At 50.0% G+C, this 19,778-nt stretch overlaps 1 non-coding gene and 1 pseudogene across 1 annotated transcript; both read left to right on the top strand.

The window, feature by feature from the left end:
* The first annotated feature begins 26 nt into the window (after positions 1–26).
* Positions 27–129, top strand: LOC113252567 (U6 spliceosomal RNA). Its single transcript, XR_003314921.3, has one exon. It is a non-coding gene; the product is annotated as a U6 spliceosomal RNA (small nuclear RNA).
* Positions 130–15,328: 15,199 nt separating this feature from the next.
* Positions 15,329–17,279, top strand: LOC130544150 (histo-blood group ABO system transferase 2-like; annotated as a pseudogene).
* The last annotated feature ends 2,499 nt before the right edge of the window (positions 17,280–19,778 follow it).

Raw genomic sequence — 19,778 nt, 5'->3', positions numbered from 1 at the left:
GGTCTAAAAGTCATCAGAAGTAGCATGGGCTTTGGTAGCACATATACTAAAAGTGGAATGATACAGAGAAGATTAGCATGGTTCCTGCTCAAGGATGACATGCACATGTGTGAAGTGTTCCATATTTAAAAAAAAAGTCATCAGAAGTAAGAAGACATAAAAAAAAAATCAAAGAAAAAAACCTGAAAAAAAAATACAAGTATTTTGCATAAAAATAAAGCATCAAATATAAGTACAGAGGTGGGCCAGTTTAAGACCTACTGGCTTTCAGAAGATAACATGGGAAGAGTGTTTCTGGCCCTTACTAAGTTTTGATCACAAAAACGTAACATGATTTCCTTGTACTCTAAGTATTCCTCCTAACTCTAGAATCCTGACTGAGGAAGGACCACCAGAGTCCAGGCAAAGCTGCCCTGCTAAGTGGACTGCTCCCCCTGCCGTCACGAAGGGCCCACAGAACTCTCGAGTTCCCACAAGAGTAGTGCTGGGTGGTGGTTTGGGAGTGGAGGGAACAGTGAGACAGTGGGGAGCTTCTAGAAATTGTGAGATCGTCTGTGTAGTGGCAGGTGTTGGGGTGTTGCTTCTTCCCGACCGGTCGGTGCATAGTTGCTGGTCCATCTTGTGCTGGAGCCTCTATGTGGTCTCTGTTGTTGGCGTCACTGCTCAAAGAAACAGGAGACTTTAAAAAGGCAACTTCTTGTTCTTCAAGTGCTCACTGTTACCCTTAAAAGTAAAGCTGCTAGTTATTTTACCAGCAGAGATGGCTTTATCCTGGAATAGCAGAGAACTGCAATCCAGGACTAGTAAACCAGGGCAAAACCGCAGGCTAGTCCTCACAACAAAGGAGATGGCCGCTCCATTAGAGAGGTGAAGGGGGTTGGGGAAGGCCATTATAAACAAAAGTTCACTGGAGTAAAGGGAGTGACTTCTCATTGGCTGAGCTATGACCCTCTCTCATTGTCTGGGCTGTTGCTAGGAAACCACCCTTCCCCCCCCCATAGTGAAGTTGGTAAATAGTATGCACTTGCAAGGTGGTCTCTTCCTGTTGGATAAGATACACTGCAGTAAAAGGACCCATTAAATAGCAGAACTAAAACAAAACTAAGACACCTTCAAAAAAAACTCCCCAAACTAAGACTTGGCAAGAAATAAGAAAAATTCAAAAGGATAATAACGGAAAGAAAAGAAGCACATGGAAAGGCATAATGTGCTCTTGAACAGAAATACTCATGTTATAAATACATCAGGTCTCCATATGTTAATGTATTCCAATAAAAATAACAATTTAATTTGTGGAATTTTTCAAGCTGGTTAAAAAGATTATGTGTAAAAATAAACTTGAATACCAAGGAAACTTGAAAATAATTAAGAGTAATGGGTGGGCTAGCCTGTATAACATTTCTTATAAACTTAATATTTAAACTGTTCGGTTAGGCAAAGGAGTATATAGTCTTATCAGTGTAATTTAATATAAAATCTAGAAGTAGGCACTGGGATGGTTAATTTTATGTGTCTTATGGGGGAACCAAGTGGAGGGTGCAGACCCCCAGTACCTAGGCCTGGGTCCCGGGGAGCGCAGAGCTCACTGAGTTCCATCACTGTGGGCTTCTGGGGCTCCAGGGTCTGTCGGGGACAGGTGTCAGTGCAGGGGCCGAGGAGGTCCTGACCTATGGCCACGGGAAGAAACCCCTCTGGGAGCCTCTCCTCAGCCATGGACAGCCCCAGTCTTCCAGAGCTCCAACAGCCTCTGCTGGCGGGTGTGGGCTGTGGGCCCCGCTTCTGGAAGCCTGCTGAGCCTCGGCTGGGGCCTCCCTTTTGAGAGACAGTCTTTGCACAGTCCCTGGGGGGTTGGCAGTCCCTATCACCATCTCTTCCCTCTGTGAACACTGGCCTGGGGAAGCCAGGGCCCCCTGACCTTGAGGATGCATCATTTGGTGACAGCGACTCAGACTGGGATGGGGGCAGCCTCTCTCCTCCCTCCTAGTGTTACAGGGGTGCAGGGGTTTTGTCTCACAGAGTCCAGGAATGAATCTTGCCAACACAAAAGGGTGAAGCGAAGTGAAAGTTTATTAAGTGAAGGTGAGAACAGAAAGGAAAGAAGAAAGCTTTCTGGAGTGAGAGGGGTCCTGAGTGGGTTGCCACTAAGGGCTTTTGTGGACAGTCTTTTATGGAAAATTGACCAGGAAGCTTGTGGCCTTGAGATTCTTGAGAAGGGTTGGTTGTCTCTTGCTCCGCTCTGTCTCGGCGTCTCCACCAGCCAGGAATAGTTTCAGAGCCTAGTCATGGGAGTCAGGGGCCTCGGGTCTCTCCCAACCTGTACCTTTGCCCCTTCCCTGCTCCCGGAACAGGACCCGGGGGCAGAAAGGGCTGCACTGGGATTGTGAGGAGTGACTGACCCTATTTTTTTAATCAGTGGGGTTAGGGATAGCGCAAGTCCCCAAGGGATCTGGAAGCAAGGCTCTCAGGACCTTGAGGGTCAGCTGCTGCCAAGACAACCTTACTCCTGGTTTTCAATAAAACGAAAACATGAATGCACTAAGGCGGCCATGAGTTCCCCGAGGAAGGTAATGCTCTGCGTGTTTCAAGTGTTCGTCCATGAGCTGCAAGCTGTAAGGAGATTTTATTTAAGCTACATTTCTTTTCCTTTTGTTTCCCACATCACCACCCCCACAACCACCTGATCACCTCAGCTCTGCTGTCTTCTCCACGCTGTGCTGTTTCTGGCCTGTAGTTCACCTTGCTTTCTGCCTGGCCTGGAAGGTCAGTCTGGGGGTGGGGCTGGGAGGCGGCTGGAAATAAAAGAGAAAAGTGCATTCAAAGCAAAAGCAAACAGGGAGGGCTGGGTGGCTCTACCAGTTAAGTGGCTGCCCGCAGCTCCGTGATCCCAGGGTTCTGCAAGGAGCCCTACCTGGGCTCTCTACCGAGCGGGGAACCTGCTTCTGCTTCTCCCTCTCCCTCTGCCAAGCGTGCTCTCTCTCGTAAATAAGTACAATCTTTAAAACGAAAGAAAACAAAACACAGGTGCTATGCCTGGGGGGAAACAAAGGTGGAGAGAAGGTTCTGTGAAGGGTAAAAATGAGGTGTGTTCCAGAGTTGTGGTTAAGAACCCAAGCTCAAATCCTAGGTCTCACACACTCCGTAAGATGTTTGGGCACGCCATTTAATCCTTGTGTCTCATTTTCCTCACCTGTAAAATTGGAGAAATTCCCCCCTCTGGGTCATCGTGAGGCTCAAATGAATTATAACAGTGCCATATAGTAATATATGTATTTTTATTAGATACCCGGTCTCCCTTGGACCCAGCTGTGCCCGACCCACGGTAGCTGCACTCGGGTTTTGGAATCTGTGCATGCGTACGTGGGTGTGCTGCTGTGGGAGGGGCTAGGGGAAGGGTCTGGGAATGTGGACAGCTGGGTGGGATGAGGGGCTGCTTGTGTCACCACTACCCAGGACCTCTATAGACCAACAAGTCTTGGGCTGGGGGGACGCCCAGGGGGCAGGGGCTGCATCTCCCCATGCCTTCCTCCTGGGGGTCCTTGCCATCAGGGGGGCCTGTGCACATACGCGGCCGCCCTGGTGACCCTGGCCACCTAGCTGCCCTCCAGAGAGCCGCCCTAGTTGCCTCTACTGCCCCCACTGTGAGTCAGGGCCCAGCACCCCCTGACGTCACTGTGCAGAGTGGAGAATCTGGGTGGATGAGGTCCTGGGATCAGCAACCCACTTCTTCCTGGCCACTGCAACATGAAGTTAAACTCCAGACACTCTCGCAGCCAAAATGAATGAATGAATGAATGAATGAATGAATGAATAAACACACACACACATACATACTATATATACAACTGCTATACGTGGTTCTATTTTTCTGGAGAATTCTGATGAATTTGGGTCCACCTGTATACAGTGACATGATCATTAAGTAAATGTCCAATTATTTGGGAAAAGATGCACTGTCGGGGGTTTGGGGAAACAGGCTGTGTCCTGAAAGGCTGGGAGAAGGGGTGTATCGGAACGATCTCTGTGAATATCATTTTGAGAATAGCCCTCAAGCTGTAACATCTGATGGGGTTGTGGAATCTCCGAGAGGTTCAGTGGGGTGGAGTCCGGAGCTGACAGCCAAGAAAGAATTCTTGAGGCGTCTTTGGTGCAAAATGGTGGTTTATTAAAGCACGGGGACAGGACCCGTGGGCAGAAAGAGCTGATTGTGAGGGGTGGCTGATTATACTATGGGATTGGGGGAGGTAAGGAAAAAGGGAGGTTGAGAAAGTACTTTCATATGTTAAAGAAGATTCACAGGATACCTGAGGCCTTGCCTGTCAAGTTCAGGTTGTTTTTCCCCCCAGCAAGGCCTTAGCATTGAGATGGCTGGGAGTTTCCTGCAGGAACAGCACTAACCCACCCGGGAGTGGGGGGTGGGGGGAGGTCGCAGGGTGTAGGCCTCTGCTTGGCCTTCTGCTCCCTCATCACATCTACATACTTTCCAACCCAGAAATGCTAATTTTTAAGATTTAACCCAGTTATACCTCACGTGCAAGAAATGAAGTATGTTAAATTTTTTTTCCTGCAGTTTTTACAATAGCAAGAGATTTTATTTTTAAAATCAGTGTTCAGCTGAAGACAATTTGTTAAATTATGGTTCACTATTCCATAGTGTGGAATATTGTAAAACTTTAAAAATAAGTGGGGGTGTATTATATTCCAATAAAAAAATGGAAACCTAGTGAAATGGTTCAAGTGAATTTTTTTTTAAAGATTTTATTTATTTATTTGACAGAGAGAGCACGCACAAGCAGGGGGAGAGGCAGGCAGAGGGAGAGGGAGAAGCAGGGTCTGCGCTGAGCAGGGAGCCCGACGTGGGGCTCGATCCTAGTGACCCGAGCTGAAGGCAGACACTTAACCCACTGAGCCACCCAGGCGCCCCATCAAGTGAATTTTCAACACAGATTAATGTCTAAGTAGTATTGTTATGTAAGCAAAATAACATGTAGAACAAATTGTATTAAAAATAATAAACCAACCATAATATATGTATGATCACATGCTGAAAGCAGACATGGGGGTTAGTAATGGGGACCCCCAGTGCCTGTGGCAGGCCGAAGGGAAGCTTCCTTTTCCTTGTGTCATTTGTAATGTTGTGTTTTCTTTTTCTTTCTTCACTTAAAAAATTTTACAAATATTTACTGTAAATAACTTAAATGCTCACTAAAAGAATGAATGAAAAGTATTAGGATATATATATATATATATATATATATATATATATATATATAGAGCATTTGCTTTCCTTATTAGAATGAGAAAACCTTGATCAGCCAGAATGTGAGGGTCAAAGTGTCCAATTGTCTGCCAAATCTCCATCTGAACGTAAATCTGCACACATCAAAATATACTGTGTCACTAGGTTACTGTTCTTCTCCAGAGACACCTGGTCCCAGCACTGTTGTTACATTTCATATTTCTCAGGAATGGTGGAGCTGAAGGTGAGGCATTGTCAGTAACAGAAAAGCATCCAAGAGAAGACCGGAGCTTCACTCACCATTTTCAAAAATATTAGATGCATGTCCTTGGAAAAGTCACTTAATTTTTCTTTCTTTCTTTTTTCTTTCTTTCTTTCTTTCTTTCTTTCTTTCTTTCTTTCTTTCTTTCTTTCTTTCTTTCTTTTTCTTTCTTTCTTTCTTTCTTTCTTTCTTTCTTTCTTTCTTTCTTTCTTTCTTTCTTTCTTTCTGAGATTTTATTTTTTTGTATGGCGGGGGGTGGAGGAGCAGAGGGGGAGGGAAAGGGAGGGGGAAAGAATCCAGAGCAGACTCCGTTGCTGAGTTTGGAGGCTGTTGGGGAGCTCGACACTGGGTTGGATCTCACCACCCTGAGATCCTGACCCGAGCCGAAACCAAGAGTTGGACGCTTAACTGACTGTGCCACCCAGGCACCTCAAAAGTCACTTAATTTTTTTAAAGTTGACCTCACAGATAAGACCAAACCTCACAGATAAGACCAAACTTGATTATAACAAAGCAGTGTTGAAAACATCTAATTTTGCACTGCTTTATATTCTGTCGTATGTCAGTTACATTTTACATAATACATCCATGCATTGCAATAACAATGTTGTCACATTCCCAGAAAGCAGCAGTTTTGAAGATCTTGTTTACACATGTGCCTCTTAACACGGTATTAATTCTATTACATTGTGGTAAAGCGTTCCGTCAATGCAACACCACGCCTATCAAATTACGTGGAAGCAGCATGCACAGAAACATTTTTAAATGTGCATTTAGCAATGTTTTATTTTCATTACAAGGTGAACACATACATTTCTTAAACTAACACAGTTCTGAAATTTGTAAGCAAGTAGCAGTCATAGGAACAACTGTTATACCTGTATATGTAAATTCTGTTTAAATGTATTGCATGGGGGCCACAACATAGTAATGCATATAAAGCTCTTTCAGTATGTTTGTTATGGTGAGATGAAGGTAAGGATGAGCAGAGAAGGTCAGGGTTGTGGTCCAGGTGTAGCGGTTAGGAGTTAGGGTAGAAAATTAGAGTTAGGTTTAAACATAACTGGTCCTCTTGCCATTTTGTTAATGTGCATTTTTATTAGGAAATCACCCATTTCCTCTAGGCTTCCTGGCCAATAGATTAGGATTTTCTAACTTGACCTTTAATTTCTACTCCCCATTTTTCGTCAGAATTGTTACAATTAATGAACAAATGTTGATACGTTATTATTTACTGAAGTCCATACTTATCCAGGTTCCCTCTGTTCTACCTTTTCTGGTTCCAGGATCCCATGAGGGCACCCCGTGACATGTGGTCGTCATGTCTCTTTAGGCTCTGCTTGGCTGTGACTTGTCTTGTTTTGATGACCTGGATGGTGTTGAGAAGGACTGGTCAGGCATTTTGTACATAGACCTGCATTGGGATTTACTTGTTTTTCTCATGGTTAGACGGGGGTTGTGGTTTTCAGGGAAGCGGATCACAGAGGTAAAGTGCTCTGTCATCACTGTACAGCAAGGAACACTTGTCACTGTCTGTGTTAACCTTGGTCACCTGAGGCTGTGTTGGTCGGGCTTCCCCACCATGAAGTTACTTTCCCAGGTGCCTATGGTGTGTCCTCGTGAGCAGGAAGACACTGTGCGGAGCCCACACACTTTAGGAGAGGGAGTCAGCTGCACCTCCTTAATGGGTAGCTGAGTGTCTGTCTATATTTATTATTTGGAATTCTGTTAGAAGAGGTCTATTCAACCCCAATTGTAAAAACCTGTGTAATCTGTTAATAAAAATTACAACTGAGTAATTTAAAAGATCACATTGCCTTACTGAACAATTCATGAATTGGGCAGCATCCCATCTAGCAAATAGAAAGGACCTCCTTTGAGCTGCACGGAAGGAAAGGCTTTTAAAAGCAGACAGGGAATTGAAAAAAGGAAATCGTTAGCAAACAATGCATTGTTTAAGGCAGGGTTGACCTCCTAAGGGGAAGAGAAGGGGCCATTCAGTACATATTCCAGGTTGACTGGTTAAAGTTTACTTGGAGGTGGGGGTGTGTGAAACTGCAGTTGGGTTAGGTGGTAAGACCTCGTTTGCTGACCTGGGTCTCTTAATGTTAAGTGACTCCATTTGGGGCCTGTGGTTTCTTTTTAACAAATCATTTATTTTTTACCAGTGTTTTCCATTGTCTCCTGTTTTCTGTGGACATCATTCCATCTTTGTGGGGTTTTCTCTGGTACTTCTTTACTTTCTGATACTTCAAGATTATCCTAGCTCCTATATTTACAGTCTCAGTCCTACTATTAGCAATATCTTAGAAGAGCTCTGGCTCCTTTTATTAGAGAATGTATTAAAGTCTTACCTGTGGGAACTGAATGTGCTCAGCAGACAACGGAAGGCAATACATGCATGTGTTCCAACCAATGTAAACACACCTAATTAAAGATGTCCATGTGGTGCTGTCTGTATCCATATTGAGCCGAAGATGAGTTCATGCCGATGTCTCCAACCTGGTTGTATTGTGATATTCTTCCTTGGCTGATCTGTAACTTTCTACTCCAACAGTGACAAACTGGCTCTCACCACCTGCCGTGTATTTAATTCACTGCCCCATTCCAGATTACAGATGGGGAGTTTTCAGATCTGTTAGCTACCACCCTGATGGGAAAGAGCTTTTTCCTTTAGTCTACAGATTCCACTCGTTTCCAAAGTTTACTTAGGTCAGCATCTTCTGCCATACAACCTGCAGTGGGCGTTTTTTCATACATTTCCAGTACAGTTAGAGTCTTTGTCATTTTCTGTATCCCACTGAAGGGGCAGAAGAAAGTTTGCTCATTTCAAGGTTCTTTCAGTTGGATTGGGAATTATGCATTGACATGAAACAGATTAACAGGAGGGAAAAAACCCCACAAAGTTTAATCAAGTACACATGATTAAATGACGAAGGCAGGCAGGTTTTATACTTTTGGACAAAGAGAAAATAAATCTGTAAGAAATTCACAGAAGAAGGAAAACAACCTTGGGAGCTTCAATTAGTAAGGAATTCTAAACAGAATTCAGGCTGGGGTAGTAAGTTAGTCAAAAGTAATAAGGGTTGATTATGCAGCCTTCTGGGCTCTAAATTTCCCGTCTCTGGTGATTAGGAAGTCTTTTCACCTCCTGGTACAGGGAGATCTTCATGTGCGGATAGATTTCCTGCTTCCAGGGGGACAGAGGAGGGTTTGAGCGTCCCTCTTACATAGGCTGTCTCTTAAGTAACTTCTATTTAAAATATCTATATGTCAAAGTGGCAGATTTGGGGCAGCCTGCCCTTGGCCTCTACACCACCTGTGACACTCCCACATCCTAAGTAACTTTATTTCAGCAGCTTATGATTTACTCTTGGGGATGTAAACATGTTTGTTTGTGTTTTTTAAAGATTTTATTTTTAAGTAATCTCCACACCCAGATGGGGCTTGAACTCACAACCTCAAGATCAATAGTTGCATGCTCCACCGACTGAGCCAGCCAGGTGCCCCCAAATGTTTGGGTTTTGGCAAATGAATAATGGCAGGTATAAATCATTAAAATATGATGGAATTCACCCCTTGATCATTTTATCACCTCTAGTTTTGCCTTTTCCAGAATCTCCTACAAATGGGGTCACTCAGTGTGTAACTTTTTCAGACTGGATTCTTTGACTTAGAAAAATACGTGTAAAGTTCATCCATGTCATTGTGTGAGGGTGATGGTTCATTTCTTTTTATTGCTGAATAGATTAACAGGAGAAAAACAAGTCAAAGTTTAATATCATTCAAATGTCCTGTATTCATGGGAGATACCCAGGAAAACGGAGTAACCCCTTGAAGTGACCCAGCCCTCACTCTAAATGCCATCTTCAACTAAAGACCAAAAGATTGTAGGTGGTGGGAAGGCCAGTTAAGGGATGTTATCAGGTGAGCACAGTAAGTGAGGGAATGGTTGTTACACAGATTTAAGTCTGTGCTTTTTCTTTCAGTAAGAGTTTCTTGAGATTTAGTCATTCTGTTCCTGATACAGAGGGAGACAGGCCTACCAATGGAGCTTTCCTTTATCAGCGTACCTTTCACTCACCAAACAGCAACTTCTACCCAGTTGTCAGAGATTCTCCCATGTCTGCTGTTTCTTAAAATTAATCCACCCAAATAACCCTTGTGCCAAAGAGGCACATGTTGCCTGGCATATTCTGCTTCCTTCACATGGATGCACTCAGTTTGCTTATGGATTCATTACCGGAAGGACATCCTGGCTTCGTTAAGTTTGTAACCACTATGAATAGAGCTGCTGTGCATAGCTGCATGTTTTTGTTTGGAAATAGCTTTTCAAAGCAGTGGTCTAAATACTAGAAGTACAATTGTTGGACCTTAACGTGAGACTTATTTAGGTTTGGAGAAAAAGGCCAAACTGTCTTCTGAAGGGACGTTTGCTGCCATTCCTCACCTTCCAGCAGTTGGTATTCTTGTTTTTGGAGTTCAGCATTTGGAATAGGTGTGCAGTGCTGTCTCACTGTCGTTTACACTTGTTCTTTCCTAATGATGACGTCGAGCATATTTTTGTATGCTTATTCTGTGTCTGCATATCTTCTTTGTCCAGGCATTTTCAGACCCTTACCCGTTATCAGTTCAGATGTTTGTTTCCTTATTGTTCAGTTCTGATAGTTTTTTGTATATTTTGAATACAGATCTTTTACCAGATATATGTTTTGCAAATATTTCCTCCCAGTTTTTGGCTTGTCTTTAGTTTCTGAGCAAGGTCTTTCACAGAGCAGAAGTTCTAATTTTAGGAAGTTCATGTTATCAGTTTTTTTTCTTTTGTGGATTGGCGTTTGGTGTTGTGTTAAAACTCATCACCACACCCAAGGTCATGTAGATTTTCTTTTGTGTTTTCTTTTTGACAGTTTAACATTTTAAATTTATCTACAATGTTGAATGAATTTTGGTATAAGTTGTAAAGCTTGTGCCTGCATTTCACTTAATTCCGTATGGTTTCTAATTAATTGTTTCTATTTCTGGAGATGTCGGGGGTAATTGGACTCCATTTCAGTTTGAATTTTCAAAATGTAATGGATTCAGCTGGACTCCAGAAGGGACAGGTGCCTCCACTGAACTGAGCGCACCGGCCCTGCACCGCCCCCACCGCCCGCAGGGGGCGCCCGAGTCCTACTCCGCGACTCCCGCGGGGCATGCGCTTTCCAGGAGCTGAGGGGCGTTCCAAGTCCTCAGGACCCTCTGTGCTGACGCCCAGGCCCCGGGAGGACGTGGGGCCTCATCCACGGTCAGGAGCCCGGCCTCCTCAGGACCCGCTGTGGAGACTTCGGGAGGACGTGGGGCCGCGTCCACGCGGACAGGACCCGCAGTGGAGGACGTGTTTCCGCTTCCACACCGACAGGACCCGCAGTGGAGGACGTGGGTGCGCGTCCACACCGACAGGAGCTTGGCCTCCTCAGGATCCGCTGTGGAGACTTCGGGAGGACATGGGGCCGCGTCCACGCGGACAGGACCCGCAGTGGAGGACGTGTTTCCGCGTCCACACCGACAGGACCCGCAGTGGAGGACATGGAGCGGTGTCCACACCCACAGAACCCGGGTCTCCTCAGGACCCGCCTCGGGAGGAGAAGGTGAGGAGAAGCTGCCTGAGCCGGGACTGCCGAGGGCTCCGTGCTCACAGGACCCCGCGGAGGAGGGGCGCGCTGTGTAGACGGTGGGGTTTCCGTGGTTTGTGTGCGGTGCCGTGGGGTCCCTGGCGGGGCTGTGCGCGGGGCTGTGGGGTCTCCCCTCTCTGGGCCCGGATCCGCTGGGCTGGTCCGCGGGTCCGTGTTTACGCGCACACGGATCCGGTTCCGGGGGCTCCGCAGGCAGTCTGCAGTCAGGGAGCCTTCGGCCGCCCACCCGGTGCTCCTGCTCCCCCCGCCTCGGCCCCGCAGGGTGCTCCCCGCGTCCACACGCGGTCCGGGCTGTCGGTTCGGTGTCTGGAGGTTCGGTAGCGACGGCGCGCGCTCTGCAGACAGACGGCTGTGGGGAGAGCAGGTGTTCTCACGGCGTCGGTTCTTCCTGAGCACAGAGTGTCTTCCGGTCTCCGCGTGCCGCCCTCGACGTCTGTCGTCCGTATCTCACGGGTGTCCGAGGACAGGGCTATCCGTCTCCCTTGACGTCTGTCGTTGGTGTCTCACGGGTGTCCAAGGACAGGGCTGTCCGCCTCCCTCGACGTCTGTCGTCGGTGTCTCACGGGTGTCTGTCTGTCGTCAGTGTCTCCCGGGTGTCCGAGGGCAGGGCTGACCGTCTCCCTCGACGTCTGTCGTCGGTGTCTCACGGGTGTCCCAGGACAGGGCTGTCCGTCTCCCTTGACGTCTGTCGTTGGTGTCTCACGGGTGTCCAAGGACAGGGCTGTCCGTCTCCCTTGACGTCTGTCGTTGGTGTCTCACGGGTGTCCGAGGACAGGGCTGTCCGCCTCCCTCCATGTCTGTCATCGGTGTCTCAGGGGTGTTCAAGGACAAGGCTGACTGTCTCCCTTGACGTCTGTCGTCGGTGTCTTATAGGTGTCCGTCTGTCAGCGGTGTCTCACGGGTGTCTGAGAGCAGGGCTGTCCGTCTCCCTTGACGTCTGTCGTTGGTGTCTCATGGGTGTTGGAGAGCAGGGCTGTCCGTCTCCCTGGATGTCTGTCATCGGTGTCTCACGGGTGTCCGAGAGCAGGGCTGTCCCCTGTTCAGCATTTCATGGAGGAGGAGGAGGAAGTTGGGAGGGTTGTTCTGGAGAAAAGCAGGGTTCGGGGTGATGGAGGGTTCTTACCCACTGAGCTGCAGGGGTGGTGACTTCTTGGAGGAAGTAAAACCGGCGTCTTCCCCTTTGGGGCCTGTGACTGATCAGTCTCTGCTGTGAAGCTTCTAATGTGGGGTCTGTAATTGACAGTTGTTCGTGTAATTGACACTGAGCAGTTGGCTTCCCCGCCCAGCGCCCCTTCTGGCGACCCTAGTCCACTTGACTGAGCCTTCCCTTCATGCATTTTCACAGTTCTAACCGGTTTTTGGTGGAACGTTGTGGAAAATTCGAATTCCATATCCTGCTGCTTCTCTTGCACCCGAGACACAGGGGCCCCCGATGTCATCCTCCCATGAGTCTCTTCCTAACCTGTGGCCTCCTACACTGGTGAGTGGCCTCTCCGCAGTGAGTGAACCGGGTCTGGGAGGACTTGGCCTCTATCAGGAAGCTTGATGTGGTCTCTGCTCCTGTGACCTGGTGCTGACCTGGTTGTTTGTAAGAGTGCTTGACTCTGCGGTGATTTCAAGGTGCAGTGAACCTGTCACAGCGGCACAAATACGCTTTATCTCCACACTCGGACTCCCCAGCTGTCGTTTCTTTACCACATTTGCCACTTCACACGGGATACTTCAGTGCGTTTTACCCCGAACAGGGACACGCTCCTGCAGAACCACCACATAGCCCTGAACGAGGAAATCACCGCTGTTTCCATATTATAATCCAGACCACAGGCCCACTTGAACTGTCGCCACCTGCCCCACTGTCTGAAATGTCCTGCTCCATTCGGATCCAGTTTTTTTTCTTCCGGAACTGCTCCCGAGACTTTCCCGTATTTGCACAACCCTGATGGATTTAGGAGCACAGATGGCTCCAATCTGGGTGGCCTGTCTGGATGGCTTATGTCACTTGGGCTGTTTTCAGTGTCCGTCCACGTGGTGACATGCATCAGTCCTTCATGTTTTCACTGTGACTAAACATACTAACATTTACCACTTAAAACATTTCAGGTTCACAGTTCTCTGGCCTTAGGTGAGTTCACATGGTTGTACACCATTCTCTAGAACTTTTCTTTCTCCCCGAGGGAGACTGTATGCATGAAACACTAACTCCCCATTCCCCTTTCCTCTCAGCCCTGCAGCCACGTTCAACTTTCTGTCTCTAGACACCTCATACAGGTGGAATCACACAGTGTCTGTCCTTCTGTGAAAGCCAGCATCCTGTCCTTGTTCCTGATTTCAGAGTAGAGCTGTCAGTTTTCAGACTTGAGCATGGTGTTTGCTATAGATTTATTGAAAAAGATTACCCCTTATTCCTGCTTTCAGGAGTGTTTATATCAGCAACAGACATTGGATTTTGGTTAGAACCTTTTCTGCATCAATTAATATGACCACTTGTTTTTATTTAAAAATTTATTGCGGAGTATAACATTGCTTGGTTTCGCTATATTGAACAACCTTTGAGATGTTTGTGAAGAGACACTTACGATGCACAATATATTTAAGAGCTCTTGGTTTTGCAATTTTTCTGATCAGGCTTCTTACATTTATTTTAAGACAGGTGTAGGGATGTATTTGCTGATTTTGTGATGATTTCATTGGGGTTGGTATGAGTGGTTAGCATTGGTGTTAGGGGTTAGGGTTATGGTTAGGTTAGGGTTAGGGTTAGGGGTCTCCCTGTCCTCTTCCGCACAGAGCCCATTCTCCTCCAGTAACCAGACTGATCTTTTCGACACATAACATTTGGGCCTCTCTGGGGTCTGCTCCCCTCCTGCCCATCCTCTCCAGCCTCACCCCTCCCACCACGGCCTGCCCCTCTGTGGGCCACCCAGAGGTATGATTGTCCCACATGTGCCTCAGGCCTGAGTCCAAGACTTTGCATTCACTGTGCCCTCTGCCAGGAGCAGTCTTCTCTCCCCCTGCTTCATGTTTGGCTTGTTTCCCCATTGGCTGGGCCCCGAATTGCCCCGTGATGACCTGACTCATGTCTGCTGGTTGAATGTGCCTGTCTGCTATTTAAATATAGTGCCCGCCTTCCCGATGTGAGCAATTTGCTAACCTGCCCGTGATGGGGCAGGTGTAAGGATGTAGCCTTAGTGTCTGTATAAAAAAATCAGTCTCAGAGGGGCTCACCACACTTGTCTGATGATGGGGGAGCTGCTGTCCCTATGGTGGGGAGCAGGTAGTCCCCTCAAAGGGGGACCAGCCATGTGAGGTGGTTGGACAAGACTCCCAACTTCTTATCTGGGGAGATGTAGACCTGGACCTGGAAGCTTACACCCTTGGATTCAAGGCTGGGGCCTAAGCAAGCTCCTTCTTCTTCCAGAGGTCCTCTTTCCCCTTCCCTGACCATGGGCTGGACCTGATTCCTGACCTGGGGGAGTTCGAGGGTGACCCCTCCTAGGAATACCAGGGGTTTACTGAGGACCTTGTCAGCAGGATGCCCAGTAGCCTTGAAGGGAGGACCCTACAGGATGTGGAGACAGCTCTGTGGGGGCCGGTGACATCCCACTCAAAACAAAATGGGGCCGGTGGCCGGCCCTGCTGGTTCTACCCAGACTGTAGGGCATAGAAACAAGGGCTGTGCCCCAAGGTGCTCTGCTCCTGGCAGGTGGGGACAGGACCTGGGGGTTTGCCCGGGAGCTCAGCACAGGGGGAGTGTTCCTGGCTCCAGCATGCTAGAGCCTGTGTGGGGCTGCATGGGCTTCCAACCTCTTAAGCCTTAGGCACCCCTTTGTAAGTTGGGGTGCTGATGGCCCCCATCTCTGGGAGCAGAAGGTAGGGAGGCCCCATGGGCAGACTCACTTAGGAGAGGCCAGGAGAGTGGCTGTTGCTTAAAGCAGCCCAGGGCCTGCCGCCTTGAAGAAGGTACACAGGTCTATGGCCCTCAGCTTCAGGGTCCTGCTGCCAGCCTCTGGCAGTGACCCTCCTCTCACCCTGTCCCCGTAGCTATGTGGTCTTCCTGGAGCTGGTCCTGCAGACGGCGAAGAAGCACTTCATGGTGGGACACAGGGTCACCTACTAGGTCTTCACTGACCAGCTGGCTGCTGTGCCTGTGTGCTCCTCTGTGAGGGCTGGAGGGCGGTGGTCCTTATGGTGGACACAGTGTCACCTAGTATGTCTTCACGAACCACCAGCTGCCGGGCCTGTGTGCCTCTCCAGGAAGGCTGGAGGGTGGTGGTCCTCGAGGTCTGCGGTGCCCCGTGCTGGCAGGATGCATCCATGCAGCACATGGTGATGATCAGCCACTTCTGTGAGCAGCGCTTCCTCCGTGAGGTGGATGACCTGGTGTGCGCGGATGTGGACATGAAGTTCCGCGACCATGTGGGTGTGGAGATCCTGTCCCCCCCTTTGTCACTTTGTACCCCAGTTTCTACTGGGTGGCCAATGAGAACTTCAGCTACGCGCGCCGGCTGCAGTCCCAGGCCCACATCCCCAGGCACCAGGGCAACTTTTACTATATGGAGGCCTTTTTGGGGGGGTCAGTGGTGGAGGTTCACTGACTGACATTGGCCTGTCACCAGGCAATGGGGGTCGACCTGGCCAATGGGATGGAGGCCATGTGGCCTGACAAGAGCCACCTGAACCACAAGCCCACCAAGCCCCGGAGGCCACATGGAACCTGATGCTGCTGGGCTGCCCTCCCCCCACCCGGGTCATGAAGATGCTGAGATTTGGGCAGTGCCCAAGAATTACCAGGACATCCAGAACGCATGAGGGGCTCGCCCCGTCTCCATCAGGGTGGCCTCTCTGAGCGGAGCCATAAGAGCAGATTCCTTCTTCTGTCCCCTCAACTGTGGAGTCCAGCACTGCCCGCTCGGGCATGTCCAGGGCCCCTAGCTGCCCCCATGCACAGGAGGCCTGCCTGGGGCACAAGTTCCTTTCTTTGTGGTCAGTGCATTTTGATCATTTGTGGGTCATTTGCAGCTGTGAACGGCTCCAGTTTTATGTCGAATGTTTTTCTGTGTCAATGCTGAGCAACCATCTTTAAAAAGAACAATTGAGGGAAAAGGTTTTCTCCCTGGTTCTAAACAGACATCGCCTGGTGGGCTGGGAGCGGCCCTGCAGCAGCCTTGGAGCCAGAATGGGCCCTGGCTGGGTCTTCCTCCCAGTCCCTGCACCTCGCGGCAGCCATGGGCCTTCAGGGTCAGGGGTGCGCCGAGCCACCTCTCAGACCCCCAGTCCCCTGACCACCAGAGGCTGTGACCGCTAGCACGGCCTCCAGGAGCATGGAGCCCTCTGGGTTATTTCTGGTTCCTGCCTTGGTTTTAAATGGCTATTTCTGTGCTGGTGTTTGTGAGATGTGGGCACTGGCTCTGTCTGGATGCGCGTCCTGTTGGGATCCCTCAGTGCCCACTGGAGGGTTTGCACTTGTGGATTCTCTCTGCACTATGTGTTAGCAAGCGTTCACTGAGTGCCTACTGTGAGCTCGGTCACCAACAAGGGGCAGAGCGTGAGAGCGAGAACCAAGATACAGGGTCCCTGCTCCAGGGCCCTCCTGGGGCTCGCGATGGCCCTGTCCTCCTGACTCGCTACTTTCCTATTGTGGTGTAGTGGACATACGACTGATACCGTTAAGCACGTTTCAGGGTACAATTCAGTGGCAATACGTACATTCACTGCTCTGTACCTGCCACCTCATCCATCGCCACAACTTCATTGTCATCCCAAACTGAACCTCTACCCACGAGACCCTAACCCCCATTCCCCCTCCCCAGCCCCGGCACCCAGCAGCTCCTTCCACCTCTGTGAATTGGAGTGCTCTCCGTCCCTCACGAGTGGGGTCATCCAGTATCTGTCCTTTAGGGACTGGCTTATTTCATGTAACACAGTGGCCTAAGGTCTGTCCCCATGAGCCTGGACCTGACCCACTTTTCTCCCAAAGGAGTGGCTCAGCCCTCTCCTGTCTAAGCTGAGCCTCATCTGCTCCCCTCTGCTCCCCTCATCTTCCTTCTCAGCCTGAAGATGATCCCAGCCAATCTGCAGCTTTGAAGACCTGTTCAGTGCAGATGCCGGACACACACCCCTGGGGCCTTGGGCCTCACCTACCCCATCTGTCCATGTCAGGTGCCTGCCCCCCCCCCCCCCCCCAGCTGGCCACCTGCACCTTCCACAGGTGTCTCCATCTCAGAAGAGGGAAACACCAAGTCCAGACCCTTGGAGACCTCAGTGACTTCTTGCTTACGACCAACTGTAGTGAGGTGGCTACTGGAGGGCATTCGATGTCCTAAACGTTTAAAGGCATATGTGAGTCTCTGCTGCCCAGGGCAACGGGTAACAGTTGGGGCAAACAGAAACCAAGCAGATTCACTGGAAGAAAGGCTGAGTGATGAGGAGCGTTAGGGAATAGGGCCTGGAAGCTCTGACTGTCCCCACCTGACCTTCAGATGCTCCCCATTTCCTCCTGTGCCTCTGGTGTCTTCCTGGAACCCTGACCTGGCTGTTTTCAGACACCTCGCCCAGTGGTACCCTCACTTTCTGGGGGGGGGGTTTGCTGAAATCTGCAGTGTGTCCTGCTGCCCCACCTGGATCACATCATCTGGGACATCTGAGGACCCAAGACTGTGGGTCTGTGGCCTGGAGGGATTCTGAGCAGAGCTGGTGGGATGGGAGGGCTGCAAGGCACAGAGACAGGTTTCCAGAAAGCTACAAAGCTATCTTCCTACAGTTTTTGAATCAAAGCCTTGAGATCTTTAAAATGCCAGCAGTGTTACAGCATGGGCCAGAAAAACAAATGTCCCTGTGCACCCAACACCACCTAAACTCTTGGCCATTTCTTGTCACTTGAGCTGAGTACAAAGGATTGGGAGTGGGGGCTTGAGGGAGGGGTCCTGGGCCAGACTTTGTGTTTCGGGGACAAAGGCCATCCAATCTCGTGCTGGCCCTGGGGCAGGGGCCTGTGTGGAGACCCCAGCTGCAGCCACTGCTGTCTGCTGATGCCCCCTCAGCCCTCCCCAGTGCACCTGCTGCTGGGGGAGCGCCTGCCCCCTCCTCTCTGTGGAGGGTTCTCTCCTGCACCAGTGGTGCCTCCTCCGCTGCCAGTCACTGCCAGCCGGCAGCCTGGGAGTGTGGACACCCTGAGTTCCTCTAGCTGCTGGGGGAGCGCCTGCCCCCTCCTCCCTGTGGAGGGCTCTCTCCTGCACCAGCGGTGCCTTCCCCCTGCAAGTCACTGCCAGCCTGCAGCCTGGGAGTGTGGATACCCTGATGGCCTCCAGTCCTGGGGACAGAGCCAGTGCACGTGGGACCTGGTCTCCCAGCAGGCCTGAGCACCCAGGCCGCCACGGTACTCGCTCTCCTTCTTCAGGCTCACTATGCCATGCCCTCCCTCAGGCCCCCTGGGCCCAAGTCCTCCTCTGCTTGGGAACCACCCTCGGCCCGTTCTCTACACGCTGGGACTGGGAGTGGGTCATCTGGACCTTCTAGACTCGTGCTTCGGTGCCCGTGACATGGGCACAGTCCGGCCTCACAGACTGCTCAGAGGAGACCCAGCGCAGGAAGATGCAGCCCGCTGCAAGGGGAGATGCCAAGTGACCCAGAGTGAGCACACAGGCCTTGCACAAAGCACGGGGCTCGTGGGGCCCAGCACAGGATGCGGGCACCTAGCTACGGGTCACGGGAAATCCCGGTGAGGGCGGCCCTGGTGGGGAGGCCAGAGAAGGGTTCCAGAAGAGGCAGGCGACAAGGAAGACAACAGGACAGAGCTTCCCAAGGAGGTCGATAGAAGAATCAGAGGATTGCAGAGGCTTTGGGAAGACTTGGAGGCCCTGGAGATGTTGGCTGAATCGCTGTCATTTGGTCAGAAAAGGTGTGTCACAAACCCCCATCAACACTGGATGATTTACTCTTCGTTGGTTCCAGGAATCAGTGCGTACCTGCCATGAGAACACACATTGCATTAAGTCTAGGATATACTTACTTTTCAGGACTAGATTTTTCTAGAGGAAATACTGAGAGTGGGTCTCTCCATTCTTTTCTTTGTGCAACTGGCCTCTGTTTTCAGGAGCAGATTCCTGGTGCTCATCACCTCTGCTCACCCTGAGGACTGGCCCCTGTCGCCACCCACAGTGGACGTGACTGCATGGGTTGGGAGGGTGCTCACTGATGAAGCCCCAGTGCTCAGTAGAAGCAGGGACCCCAGATCCTCTGCTGAATGAGGGAGGGCCTGAGGGAGGATGGGAGTGAGGGAAAGAGGGAGGGAGGGAGGATGGAAAGGGTGGAGGGGAAGGAAAGAGGCGGGGGAATGAATGACGGAGTGAATAAATGATGTAGGGAGGGAGGGAGTGAAACCACGGAAATAGGGTCCCTACATCAGGAGCCATTATTTGGGGTGAGGTCTGAGGGCATCATAGCCCGGGCCCTGGATGGTGGCTCAGGGCACGTCCAACTGTCCTCCCAGTGCTGACCATCCTTCTCCTCGGACCTGCTGTCATCCTGGATCCTCTCCACCTCCTCCTCAGACAATTCTGAATGTTCCCAGGAGCAGGGTGGCAGGAAGGGAGTCTCAGGAGGGGCTTCCCCG

Source organism: Ursus arctos, unplaced genomic scaffold (genome assembly GCF_023065955.2).
Source record: "Ursus arctos isolate Adak ecotype North America unplaced genomic scaffold, UrsArc2.0 scaffold_19, whole genome shotgun sequence".
Taxonomy (NCBI): Eukaryota; Metazoa; Chordata; class Mammalia; order Carnivora; family Ursidae; genus Ursus; species Ursus arctos.
This window is presented reverse-complemented; position numbering and strand designations above follow the sequence as displayed.